This window comes from Ovis canadensis, chromosome 4, assembly GCF_042477335.2.
Source record: "Ovis canadensis isolate MfBH-ARS-UI-01 breed Bighorn chromosome 4, ARS-UI_OviCan_v2, whole genome shotgun sequence".
Taxonomy (NCBI): domain Eukaryota; kingdom Metazoa; phylum Chordata; class Mammalia; order Artiodactyla; family Bovidae; genus Ovis; species Ovis canadensis.
Window position 1 is genome coordinate 134,989,405 of NC_091248.1, and position 13,172 is coordinate 135,002,576.

Consider the following 13,172-nt stretch of genomic DNA (forward strand, 5'->3'; position numbering starts at 1 on the left):
TAGTTAGATGTGAGTAGTTCCTGTGGCTCTCAGTCCATAAGGCTGACTCCCTTCCTCAGGCAGCTCTACAGATTGGACAGTAGGTGGCGCCTTCAGCCTGTTTGGAAAGCAGTTCCCGGGGCTTTGGCTCGTTCACTTGCTTTTTAACTGTTTCCGCACTATTGCACAGAAAACAAAGTAATGCGCTGCCTAAGCCTATGAAGTCCCGATCAACGTCACGGGAGCAACTCCAGAAGAACACAAAGCCACATAACTGGATCTGTCGGAAGCACTGACAAATATCCGCAGGAAAGACTCCACCTCTCCGTGATTCCGAACTGAAAAAAGAAAGTGAAAGTCACTCAGGCGTGTCCGACTCTGCGATCCCTTAGACTGGAGCCCACCAGGCTCCTCTGCCCATGGAATTCTCCAGGCAAGAATACTGGAGTGAGTTGCCATTCCCTTCTCTAGGGAGCCGGCCCAACCCAAATTGTCCAGTGATGAAACGCTGTTAGGGTTTGTGTCACGGATGCCCTTTGCTGCTTTGATTCCTGGAATGACAGAATCCCAGGCCAGCCTGGGACCCACCCCAAAGTAGTTTGTGTCCTGTAACCCTGGTCAGACAGTTTAGTTCGGTTTTCTTGTTTGGAAACAATTTGACCTAGCTGCTCACAAGCGAAAAGCAAACTGTTGCAGGAAGACGAACCCCTTCCAGGGCCCGAAACTGGGCTCTTCTCTAACACTCGAAAATGAATTGTCCGAGACACTTGTGCTGACAAAGCAAGAGATTTTATTGGGAAAGGGCACCGGGGTGGAGAGCAGTAGGGTGAGGGAACCCAGGAGAACTGCTCTCCCATGTGGCTTGCAGTCTCGGGTTTTATGCTAATGAGATTAGTTTCTGGGTGGTCTTTGGCCAATCATTCTAATTCAGGGCCTTTCCTGGTGGCCTTTGGCCAATCATTCTAATTCAGGGCCTTTCCTGGTGGCCCACGCATCCTCAGCCAAGATGGGTGGTAGCGAGAGGGATTCTGGGAAGTGGACGGACAGGCGGTGTCTCCTTTCGACCTTTCCCGAACTCTTCCGGTTGGTGGTGGCTGATTAGTTCTGCGTTCCTCATCAGGCCCTCCTGTCATAAAACAACTCATGCAAATGGTTACTATGGTGCCTGGCCTGGGTGGGCGGTCTCAATCAGTGGGCTTCCCCTAACAAAACTGCTAGACCTTAAAATGTCCCAGTAGAGTACAGTCAAATGCTCCTGATTCTAGGTACTTCACAGGGTGCTTTTAAGCCTTGTCAGCCAACAGCTTCTCTTGATTCTGAAAGCTGGGTTTTCTAGGGACCAGCAGCAGTGGAAGTGTGATGAAATCACCGCAGCGGTGTTGTGCTTCAAAGCACAGGATCTGGACAGACTAGGAACAAGGATAAAATATTCTGAAGGGGTGAGTCCAGGGCATTTACTCTTATCTGAACGAGTTTGTGCACAGATGCATTTTAGGCATCACTTCAGGGAGGCCACAGGCTCCCTGGGCTCTCCAAGTCCCTCAGGTGAAGAGCTCCTGGCCCGGGAGTGAAAGAAAGCAAAGGCAGCCCTTCCATCATCCCCATTCCGACCTCGGGTCCCATCACATTCCGACCCCTGGGCCCGTGAGGGGGCCGGTGGCCGCTCAGCGCGCTCTCCCAGCCGCTCGGCCCCAGAGGAGTGACCGGAGCAGGCCTGCCCCGTGGCGCCGCGGCTGCCTGCCTGCTGCTGTGAGAAGGCCCATGGAGGTCTAGGAAAAGCAAAGGGGCGCCCCTCTCAGCAGAGCAGCCCCGAGCACAGGGAGTTAAAGGAACAGGAAGCAGGGTTAGGTCAGGGAAGGACCCCTTTGTGCCGCGCTGATAAGGGAGTGGCTGAGGCTTCCCTCCCCGCACACGCGGCTCCACCTCTGCAGGCTCTTCCGGCTTGCCTCCGTGAGAGGCGGCCCCTTGTCAGAAGGCAGATCTTTCTATCACCAGTAAACTGTCTTCTCCCTGCTGTCAGCCCTGTAATCTGGCACTAGATGCTCCTGTTCCACTGGCTGCTAACACTTCTCTAAAAGGAGATCTAACTGTCAAAGTTCAAAATTCCAGGGGTCTGTGGAGCCTGCCACCAATCCACCCCTAGAGTTGTGTTTGAATCAGGTAAAAACGCTCATTACAGGCTTAGCATTGAGGATACTAAAGTGAGAACATGAGTGAATTAGAACTTTTGGAAAGTCTGATTTTAAAAGTATTTGTTTATCTTTAGTCCTGTAAGACAATTTTACTCTTGCTTATCTTGTCTGAGGAATAAACATGGAAAGATGCTGAACAAAAGCTACAAAATTTAAGATTTGAAGAAGGGAACTAAAAGAGAATGGGTCTCATGAAGAGTAACACCTTTCAGACGGAGAAGCTGAGAGGAGAAAGAAATTGATTTAAGAAGAGATCTTACCATTAGAGCTGAGGCCATCTGCCATTTCGTCACATTTACTTTCCTGCATGCAAGGTCACCTTGTACAGACTCCTACAGACGCACAATACAGCTGCCATCTCCACTGACACGCAGAGGGGCCGCCGCTTCAGACCGCCTTGTGGGGCACTCAGGATGCTCAGGACTCTGTCCTATGTGTCCCTGGGAAGTGACTCCCAGGAGGTCCAGCCACTGAGCCGAGTTCCACTCTGTTTTCAAACAGCCCTTTAAATCCCTGGGGCCAGCGCTCCTCTCTCTCACCACATAAAACGTCCCCCGTGAGTCACTGCTCCTCATCAACATGGCTGCTGGTTTTATAATCAGTCTTAAGATATGGTCACCTGATTCTATTATTTTTTATTATGCTAAAGTCAGTCAAGTGTTTTATATCTTTTTGGCATATTAATATGTTAGATTCAGAGAAATGATTCAAGTATAAAGTCAAATGCTTATCCTCCTATGCACATGAAGTAGATAAATATAATCTCTGGGAGATGGTGAAGGACAGGGAGGCCTGGGGTGCTGCAGTCCATGGGGTCGCGAGAGTTGGACCTGACTCAGCGGCTGCACAATGATGAACTATTGTCTCAGCTGATAATGAATGCCCAGTGCATAGGGGAAAGTGGGAGAAAAGGATTTTAAGAAATGGATCAAGCTTAGCTAATGAAATTAGCAGTTGCAAATGTTGTTTGAGGGAAGAACATAGTGAATTATGAATTAGGAATTTTCCTCTTATGTGAAAGGAAAAAAGCAAAAGTCACAGAACATTCTCATGAGGAGACATATTTATTTATTTAGAAACTGCTTATTTTCTGTCAACCAATTTCCATTTTATGAGTTTGTGGGGTTTCCATAATGGCTCAGGGTAAAGAATCCTGCCAATGCAGGAGACACGAGTTCAATCCCTGGTCCAGGAAGATCCCACGTGCCTCAGAGGAGCTAAGGCTGTAAACCACAACCACCGAGCCTGTGCTCCACAGCCTGGGGGCCACAGCCACTGAGCCCACGCTCTGCCACCGCTGAAGCGTGGGGGCCCTGGGGCCCACGCTCCATAGCAAGGGAAGCTGCTGCAATGAGAAGGCCAGGCACCAGAACCAGAGAATGTGCCCTGCTCACCACAAGCAGAGCAAAGCCTGTGCAGCAGCAAGGACCCAGCAAGAACCCAGCACAGCCCCCACCCAAGAAAAGAGCCTGGGAAAGAAGAGCTGAAGCCCACGCAGTGCTCTGCCTACCCGTCCAGTGGCCTGAGCAGTGGGCGCTGCAGGCCGGCCTTCAGGGGGAGCTGCGGAGCAGGCGGCGAGCTCGCGGCCCGCCTGTGGACTAGGCCGCCCCGCAGACCCAGCAGCCTTGCACTCAGGCGCTGAAGTGGCCCATTCACGGTGACGCCCTCCTTGCTCAGAGCGGCTCAGCTGCCCCCTGCTCTCCCCTTTTAATCTCTTCAGAATCTGCAGACGTGGAGATCAGGCACGACCTCCCAGGAGTGTTCACAGGAAACGGTGCCGCGCACGGGCAGAACTTCTCTGCGAGCATCCGCCAAGTCAGAGCCACCGACTGAGCTCCCTGGTTGCCGGGAATGGGTGGTCTCCAGAGCGCAGAGGAGAGCGCGTGTCACACAGACCGATGGTAAGAAGTTCACAGGCATGCCTCTGGGAGAGGCTGGCGGTCAGCCTTGGGATCGGAACCAGCAGGAGTCTTGGCTCCTGGAAGCTGCCTGGGTCTGGGGAGCGGAGGCTCCAGGAGGGAAGCGGCCGAGCAGAGGAGCGGCGGCAGCAAAGCAGCTCGGCTCGCTGGCGAGGGTTCCTGGAGGACGCAGCAGGGACAGCGGCTGGGGTTTCAGGGGCAACGGCGGCATGAGCTGCCCACAGAAGCTTCTCGCAGGTTCTCTTCGGATCCCTAATGCAGGCGCCGCCACTGTTCCCTCCGTAGATGTACTGCTCCCCTGGGAAGTAAAGGTCGGTGCCGCCTAAGTGGGCTCCTGCTGCAGGACCGTGATGACGCCGGCCTTCGTTTGCCGGACAGCAAGGACCCAGGAGAGCGTAGAAGATTCACTTCAAGTTATGACAAGAATCCAGACAGTGCCGAATGGACCACTGTCTGGGTAGCGCGGGAAAAGCCTGAGCAGATGTTTTAGAGAAGCCAGATAGTAAAACAAACCTGACTTTCATTCAGTTTGTAGAAATAAAGCTGTGAGTTTTATTCTTTAGAGGTTTAAAATTTTTGTAATGTCTTGGCATTTCTGAGAAACTTGTAACACATGTGCAAGGTTCAAGAACTAGAAATATAAAATAGCTCACATTGCATTGTTCTTCCTACCCCCTCCCTTCTTGTCAAGGCCCTGCTGCTTCCACAGTCAGCCACGTGTTTTGTTCTCAGGAATACCTTCCAGGGGTTTATTTTATTTTTTTCCCTAAGTATTTATTTGGCTGTGCCTGCGGGACCTTTTCCATGGGAACTCTTAGCTGTGACATGTGGGTCCTAGTTTCCTGACAAGGGGTTGAACTCAGGCCCCTACAATGAGAGTGCGGAGTCTTAGCCCCTGGATCAGGAGAGATGCCCCAGAGTGTCATTTTATGTAAGCACAAGCAACTGTGAATATCTGTTTCTTCACTCCCCGTGGTGGTGCTAGTGGTAAAGAACCCACCTCCCTGTGCAGGAGACATAAGAGACTCAGGTTCAATCCCTGGGTCTGGAAGATCCTCTGGAACAGGACTTGGGAAACCACCGTAGCATCCCTGCCTGGAGAATCGAGTGGGCAGAGGAGCCCGGTGGGCCACAGTCCACGGTGTCACACAGTGTCGGGCAGGACTGAGTGACTGAGGACACCGCATTTAAAGCCATGAACGGTAGCATACTGAGCACAGTGCTTTATGGTGTCTTGCTTATACTCAGCTGACAATATCATGGGGAATAGTCTCTCTTGGGACACTGTTTTGCACAAACCAGTCCACTGAATAGATGATGTACTATAATACACTTTACTGGTCCACACTGGAATAAATACTAATATAAAATGACATCTTGATATCACAATAAGCAATGTAATGCAAAACCTTAGCCTAATTTATTCCATTGCAGGAAAATGTATAAATTTCTAAGGCGTTAGGAATTTCTACAAATCTAATGGATTTGTAGCCTGAAGTATTTCTAACTGAAATATAGCATGTGATAGGATGTCGCTGGTAAACTAGCACGTTGCTGGATTCCCCCCGCCCCCCGCCCCCCGAGGAGCTATGCAATGATCACTTCTCTTTCCCTGAGACTCGACCTCTCCTCCCCCAGGTTTCTCCCTGATCTGTTTTTAGAAACACTCTCCACCCTCTTCTCCGCTTGGGACTTCCCTATCGTCTGCTCTTCTCAGCACTGTCCTTCATTCGCCGCCCGCATCGCCTGGCCTGGTCTCTCCCTGCGGTCTCAGCATTGCCCAGCATCGCTGCCCCCACTGCCCTGGAGACTGTATCCATGCGGCCAGATAGGTGGTTGAGTGTAGAAAAATGGTTCATGGATGATATTGAATCACTGAGCCTGGATGAGAAGGAGACATCCACAGGGGAGTTCAAGGTAGCGGGGGAAGAAGGAGAATTTAGGTTTTATCTGTGGTCTTCATTCAGGGGAAGATGCTACAGGGCCCACACCAGGGAAGAAGGAGTCAGAGTCAGAGGTAAATACTTGGGAGGTGGTGCCCAGAAATTCCAGCAGAAACTCTGAAGAGAAGAGTGAGGGGGAGAGCCTGCTGTGAAGCTGCTGTATGTTGGGCAGGGCACACACGGGGCAGCAGAGAAAGAAGCAGGAAAGTAATGACAGGCTTCCCAAGGGAAGGGGAGGGCGTCACGGTGACCGTGATGTGCATATAATTATACATGTCACAGAGAGACAAGGGAGAGTGGAAAGAGCCAGCGAGAGGGGAGCGTGGGCGCAATCAATACATCCTGTACGTTGTTGGAGAAGGCAATGGCACCCCACTCCCGTACTCTTGCCTGGAGAATCCCATGGATGGAGGAGCCTGGTAGGCTGCAGTCCATGGGGTCGCTAAGAGTCAGACGCGACTGAGCAACTTCAGTTTCCCTTTTCACTTTCATGCATTGGAGAAGGAAATGGCAACCCACTCCAGTGTTCTTGCCTGGAGAATCCCAGGGACGGGGGAGCCTGGTGGGCTGCCGTCTCTGGGGTCGCACAGAGTCAGACATGACTGAAGCGACTTAAATGTACATTGTTTCATGAGAGGCCAAGAGCAGAGGCCAAGAGAGAGGCTGAGCCAGAGCGCAGGACACAACCAAGGAGACATAAAACTTGATAAATAAAAACATAGGTGTTCAAATCAAGATTGTGTTAAAACGCTCTTGTAAGGAATACAATTGGGATTTTAAGGAACTCCTTTTAGGGAATATGGAAATAGAGTGCAGGTGAGATGATATGAATTTTTAGATGAGGATTCACAAGGATGACTGCCCTGCCTAGAGAGTGGCACCACCAGAAGCAGCTCTGCGCCGAGGTGAGCCGGGAGATGGCTCAGCACAGTGGGGGAGACACTGGTCGATGGAGACTCTGGGCCTTCACCGGAGGAGGGGTTCCTGCAGACCCCATACGCCGGGGTGCTGAGAACATCGGGCAGGAGTTACCTGCGCCACTGGGAGTCACTGTACTTGGAGGATGTTTGCTTAAATATAGTTCCATTTCTTTCTGGCCGCACGGGGCCTTCCTTGCTGCATGCAGGCTCTCCCTACTGCAGAGAGCAGGGCCTGCGCTCTAGTTGCGGTGGTTGGGCTTCCCACTTTGGTGGCTCTCTTGCTGTGGAGCGCTGGGCTCTAGAATGCCTGGGCTCAGTATTTACAGCTTCATTTCTCTGTGGCACGTGGGATCTTCTGGGGACCAGAGATCGAACCAGTGTCCCCTGCACTGCAAGGTAGATGCTTAACCGCTGGACCGCCAGGGCAGCCCCTGTACTTGAAGTTTTCACTGGAGCTACCTAAGTCCTGATAAACGTGACCCCAGCAAAAGGGGGAAGGAGAGTGAGCGCACGGCCTGCCTTCCACCGCAGGGAGCCTGCTGGGTCCGCACAGACCCCTTTCCGTTTCTGAACCGCACTTGCCATTTACTCACTTCCTTTTCTCCACCTAAAAAACACACTCTCTTAAATTCTCCAAGCAATCTTCCCGGTGGCTTTCTTCCATGGAAGCAGAATTTCTAGGCAAAAGAGTCTATGCAATCTTTCTATGTGAGTATCAGAAGAAGGTGAACATTTTCTTTGGGGTAACGGTTCTGGAAATTCAGAATTAAATATGTTTCAGCTCGCATTGGCCTAACGACTGTACCTGGCCCAGCTTCCTGCATCTTAGCCGGCTCACTGGTGTCATTAAGGCCCCGGGGTCTCTCTGGCCCCTCAGCCACGGCATCCACCTCCTACAGCAAGGCGAAAAAAAAAAAAAAAAAAAAGGCTCTCTGGCACCATTAAGACCCCTGCTGACTGCAGATCCTGTGACCTTGCTGGTGCCTTGACTTACTGCAGCTTCCTAAGTCCTTACCTAGGATTTGTTGGCATAAAGTTCAACCAGGAAAAACAAAACAAAACCTGTTTTAGTGTGTCTCTTGATATTTGGTTTTGCTTTTACATTTGCAAGAGCAAAACAGAGAAAATGAAGCAGAAGATACTTTCAAACATATGGTTAATGGATTTAGAATTACTGATTCAAAGTGAAAGTGAAAGTGAAGTCGCTCAGTCATGTCTGACTCTGCGACCCGTGGACTGTAGCCCACCAAGCTCCTCTGTCCATGGGATCCTCCAGGCAAGAATACTGGAGTGGGTTGCCATTCCCTTCTCCAAAACACACACTTAACACACAAGAAGACATTAAATTGATTGAAGACATTGCAAGAAGTGTCATAATTCATTCTCCCTTTGTCCACAGCTAATTGAGTGTGCTCAGTTAAGATGCTCTGTGTCTACAGAGCGCGCTGTCATTCTTGGCTAATTTAAAATACAGTGTATTAATGGGAAATTGAAATACAGTGTATTAATGGGAAACTGGAGGCACAATGAGGCAAACAGATCAGGAGACAACTGTCATCGAAGAGAGTTGATGACATAGAGTTCCCAAGAGGAGGGACAGGCCACGCCATTGGGCCACACGGGAAGGGACTGGACTTGTCCGGAGAGGGAGGGAGGGGAATTCAGTACAGGGGCCTTTCCTGTGACTCCTCAGGAGGGAACAGCGAGCTGGGTGTGCAGGTTCAGGACCAGCCAGTGCGCGTGATGTTAGCGGCCATCCTCGGCGTCTGGCTCTGGGTGACGAGGGAAGGGGATGGTGGCCCAGGGCGCAGCATAAATGTCACCTCCTCGGAGACACGTCCCCACGTGCATCTGCAGTGACGGCTCCCCCGCGTCTCCTGCCCTCCGCGCCTCGGCCCTTCGCGGTCCAGGGCCGGCCCTGTCAGCGCCGCTGGGGCTCGTCAGCCATCCGTCCTCGGCCGGGACGCCTCTCCTCTCCTCCCCGCCGCCCCCCGCCCCAGCCCCTTCCCGCTGCGCCGCGTCCGCCCTTCGCTCCCTGGAGCTGCCTCTTCTACAGGCGGTTCTGTTCATTCCTCGTCTCCCTCCACAGCGCCAGCTCTGCGGGAGCAGCAGGATCGCTTCTTTTTAAAGTGTGGGGGTTTTCTGTCTTACTCTCCTCTTTTTGTTTATTTATTTATTATTTTTTCTTTTACTTTATTTCACTTTACAATGCTGTATCGGTTTTGCCACACATCGACAGGAGTCCGCCACGGGTGTACACGAGCTCCCAACCCTGAACGCCCCTCGCACCTCCCTCCCTATGCCATCTCTCTGGGTCATCCCAGGGCACCAGCCCCGTGTCAAGGGCTGTGAGGTGTGGTGGCTGGGCCCCTGCCCCCAGCCCCGGCCTGGCACAGAGCACATGCGCTCTCAGCATTTGGGGACGGACACACCCGCCACCGTGCTTAGCAGGGAACCAGCAGCGGTAAGCCTTGTTGCTGCCCCCAGGGGGCTGTTAGAAACCAGATGACAGCCCCAGAGGAGTTGCTTGGTTAGGAGCCATGCCAGCAGAATAGCCGGAAATGCAGTTTTGGCTCTTCCAGAAACGAACTCTTGAACCAGTCAGCCAGGAATCTTCTGACTATCACTAGTTAAGCCATCTGCCTGAGAAAGCTTTCCAGCCTCTAATGGAAAGTAACCTTGCAGTAGCCACTTGGAATCTTTGCCCAGCACAAGGTCCTTGTTCCTGATCCCTCAGCCTATACACGTCTTTTATTGTGTGCAACTCCTCAGTTTCTAACTGCTGAATTGGATGCTGCCTGATTCATAAATCTTTAAATAGAGGCACTAAGATTTTAAAATTTTACTCAGTTGAATTTTATTTTATTTTAATAGGGCTTATAGCTTCTTTTGGAGAAAGCACCCGACTCCAGTACTCTTGCCTGGAAAATCCCATGGACAGAGGAGCCTGGAGGGTGTGGTCCATGGGGTCGATCAGAGTCGCACATGACTGAGTAACTTCACTTTCACTTTTCACTTTCCTGCATTGGAGAAGGAAATGGCAACCCACTCCAGTGTTCTTGCCTGGAGAATCCCAGGGATGGGGGAGCCTGGTGGGCTGATGTCTATGGGGTCACACAGAGTCGGACAAGACTGAAGTGACTTAGTAGCAGCATAGCTTATTTTAAGATTATACTTGGCTTTTAAGAGATTGTTATAGATTCAGTCGAGCTCACTGTGAACGATGTCAGATTCATGATCTCTGAAGAAGATTTAGCTTCAGGACCAAGGGCCAGGATTGATCACTCAAGAGCGTTTGTGTAGCAGAGTTTTATTACAGTGGAAAAAGGTCAGAGAAAGCTTCTGACATAGATATCATAAGGGGTGCCCCCCTTGCTAGTGTTAGCAAGGGACGTATATACTTTTTACATTAGTTACGGGACTTCCCTGGTGGCTCAGAGGTTAAAGCATCTCCCTGGAATGCAGGAGACCAGGGTTCAATCCCTGGGTCGGGAAGATCCCCTGGAGAAGGAAATGGCAACCCACTCCAGTACTCTTGCCTGGAGAATCCCATGGAGGGAGGAGCCTGGTAGTCTACAGTCCATGGGGTCGCAAAGAGTCGGACACGACTGAGCGACTTCACTTTAAATCAAAAGAAGGTCTCAGGGTTGTGAAAGTTTTACCAGAGCCACTCTCACAAGTAACACTTTAGGACGAACAGGATCAGAGTTTAACAGAAGGATCCTGCCAGACCCATTCCCATAATATACATTCTGAGATATCAGGACTAATCAGAAGGTTTTCAGGAAGGAGAAACTGTCCCCAAGCAGATACACTGTTGGTATACAATCCCTAGTACAGAGTTTAAGTGGCTCAGATGGTAAAGCATCTGCCTACAATGTGGGAAGCCCAGGCTGGATCCCTGGGTTGGGAAGATCCCCTGGAGAAGGCAATGGCACCCACTCCAGTGCTCTTGCCTGGAGAATCCCATGGACAGAGGAGCCTGGTGGGCTACAGTCCGTGGGGTCGCAAAGAGTCGGACACGACTGAGCAAGTTCACTTTCTTTCACAGAGTTTAAACTGAGTTGTGTAATCATCAGTTCCGGGCCCAAAGAAAGAAAAACAAACAAACAAACAAACGTTTTAAGTGACTAAGACTAAGAAAAAAGAGGAAAAAAGGTGCTTGTCCTTTCCTCCTCCTTGAGAACCCCAGACCCCTCTCTCCTCGGGTACCCCTGGACTTCTTATCAACCTGCCTAGGAACTGACTCGCTCACTTTGAGTATCTCTTCAGCCTGTGAGCTCCATGAGAACATCAGGCCCTAAAGAGAAAAGACCTTGAGTAAATGTTATGATGACTGAATAACTGTAGAGATAAAATGACTAAACAGAGTCCAGGTGAAGGTTACATTCACTGAAGATTAGCTTTTTCTTCCTCCTCCCTCCCTCTTTCCAGAACAGAAGTTCCAGGGACCTTATATCACCCTCACCTCATATGGAACTCCAGTGGTCGGGGTGATTTTTAGCTTTTCATTTATTTTTACACTGGAAGACATTTCATGAGTGTACCCCTCAAAACTGAGAAAATTACTACTTGAGGGGCAGGGACCCTCCATGTTGTCTGAGTCGAAAGAGAACAACATGTTGACACAGGATATTGAGGAGACGGCCTGGGGCCCTGGGCAGCTGGGAGCAGGGAGACAAAGGCAGAGGGTGTTGTTCCCACCCCCCTCCTCCCAACATGACGCATGTGTCCCTCTTTGCACTTAATCACTCTGATTCTGATTATCTGGAGATTGACGTGTCTGCTGGCAGATGGCGTGGTCTCAGGTGACAGCATTAAAGGCCCCCAGACCTCAGTTCGGAGCTGTTTGCAAGACCTAGGACAAGTCTTCAGCGTCTGAGATCTGCTGCTTTTAACCCGAAGCATTGATAGCGGTACTACCTATGTGAGGGTCCAGAGGTTGAGGCATAGGTACTTGGGATTGGTCACTGGGAAAGGCTGCAACCCTGGGAAGGCTGCCGCTAGAATCCCAGCCTGGAACACGAGTGGTAAGTGCAATATCTGGATGAAGCAGTGAGGGTGTCAGCGAGAGACACGCAGCTGGTGCCAGGACCACACTGAAGGAGAGCACTGGGCTTTTCTCCACTCGCTTCCAGAGGGTCAGGCCCTATTGCCATTGGCCACATAACCTGAGTGATAACCACCTCCTGGGAACTCCAAGTCACAGCCTGATGGCTAGGCCTCCAGAGGGCTGAAGGATGTGTCAGGAACGGTTTGCCCACAGATGCTGGGCACCCCAGGGCTCTGACAGGGGCTGGTAAGGCTGGCATGGCAGGGTCCCACAGCACAGGGTATTGGGGTGCCTGGTCGGGGCTGCCACCATCTAGGGCCATACCACCATGAAGGCACTTGCTAATTTCTGAGCTCAGAAGCTGAAGCAAAGTTGAGCGTGATTAGTAGTTGGTTGCAAGACCGCCTGGGGAGACCAGGAGCTGCAGACCCTCCTGTCCGTCCCTCCTTTCGTCTCTCTCACCCTCGGCCACCGCCCTCCACTGGCACAGATGGGCCCTTCTTTGGCCATTGGGAAGTGGCCTATTGTTGAGTCTTGGCCTGGGAGGGCGCTCTGGGGGCTCTGACAGTGGGTAGCACAGCTGGGCTGGTGCCCCCTGTGCACGCTGGCCGCTCTGGGTTGGGGGGCAGGTTGAGTGCCTACAGGAAGGCGGTACTTTATGCCATGGAACTGTGCGCATAAAATGGTTCTAATGGCGACGCTGGACCTCAGTGTATTTTCCACATTAAAAGAACTGTAGCGTGTGTGTGTGTGTGTGTGTGTGTGTGTGTTAAAGACTTAGGAAAGTTCTGAAGCCAAACAAAAAATTGGACCACGTGATAAAATAAGAATAAGCCTCAGAAACACGGCACCGTGTAAGGAGCCGGACCCAAATGGCCGCAGTTGCACAAACCCATGTGCTTGGAATACACAGAATAGGCAGTTCCATAAGGACGAAGGAGTGAGGAATGCGGAACTTAAAGTGGCTGATGAAGGAACACTAGGTGTCTTTGTAGGGAGATAAAATGTAAAATATTCTGGATCAGATAGTGATGATGGCTACACAACTATATGCATAGGCAATCACTACAATACAGTGCTCAAGGGAGAAGTTTTTGGTATATGAGATATATCTAAACTTAAAATGAGTAATTTGAATTTTTTTTTCAAAAGTAACAACAACCACA

The 13,172-nt window shown here is 51.0% G+C and overlaps 1 long non-coding RNA gene across 1 annotated transcript; it reads left to right on the top strand.

Moving 5' to 3' along the window:
• The first annotated feature begins 3,775 nt into the window (after positions 1 to 3,775).
• LOC138439794 (uncharacterized) lies at positions 3,776 to 4,657 on the top strand. Its single transcript, XR_011256809.1, has 2 exons — positions 3,776 to 4,072; positions 4,376 to 4,657. It is a non-coding gene; the product is annotated as an uncharacterized lncRNA (long non-coding RNA).
• The last annotated feature ends 8,515 nt before the right edge of the window (positions 4,658 to 13,172 follow it).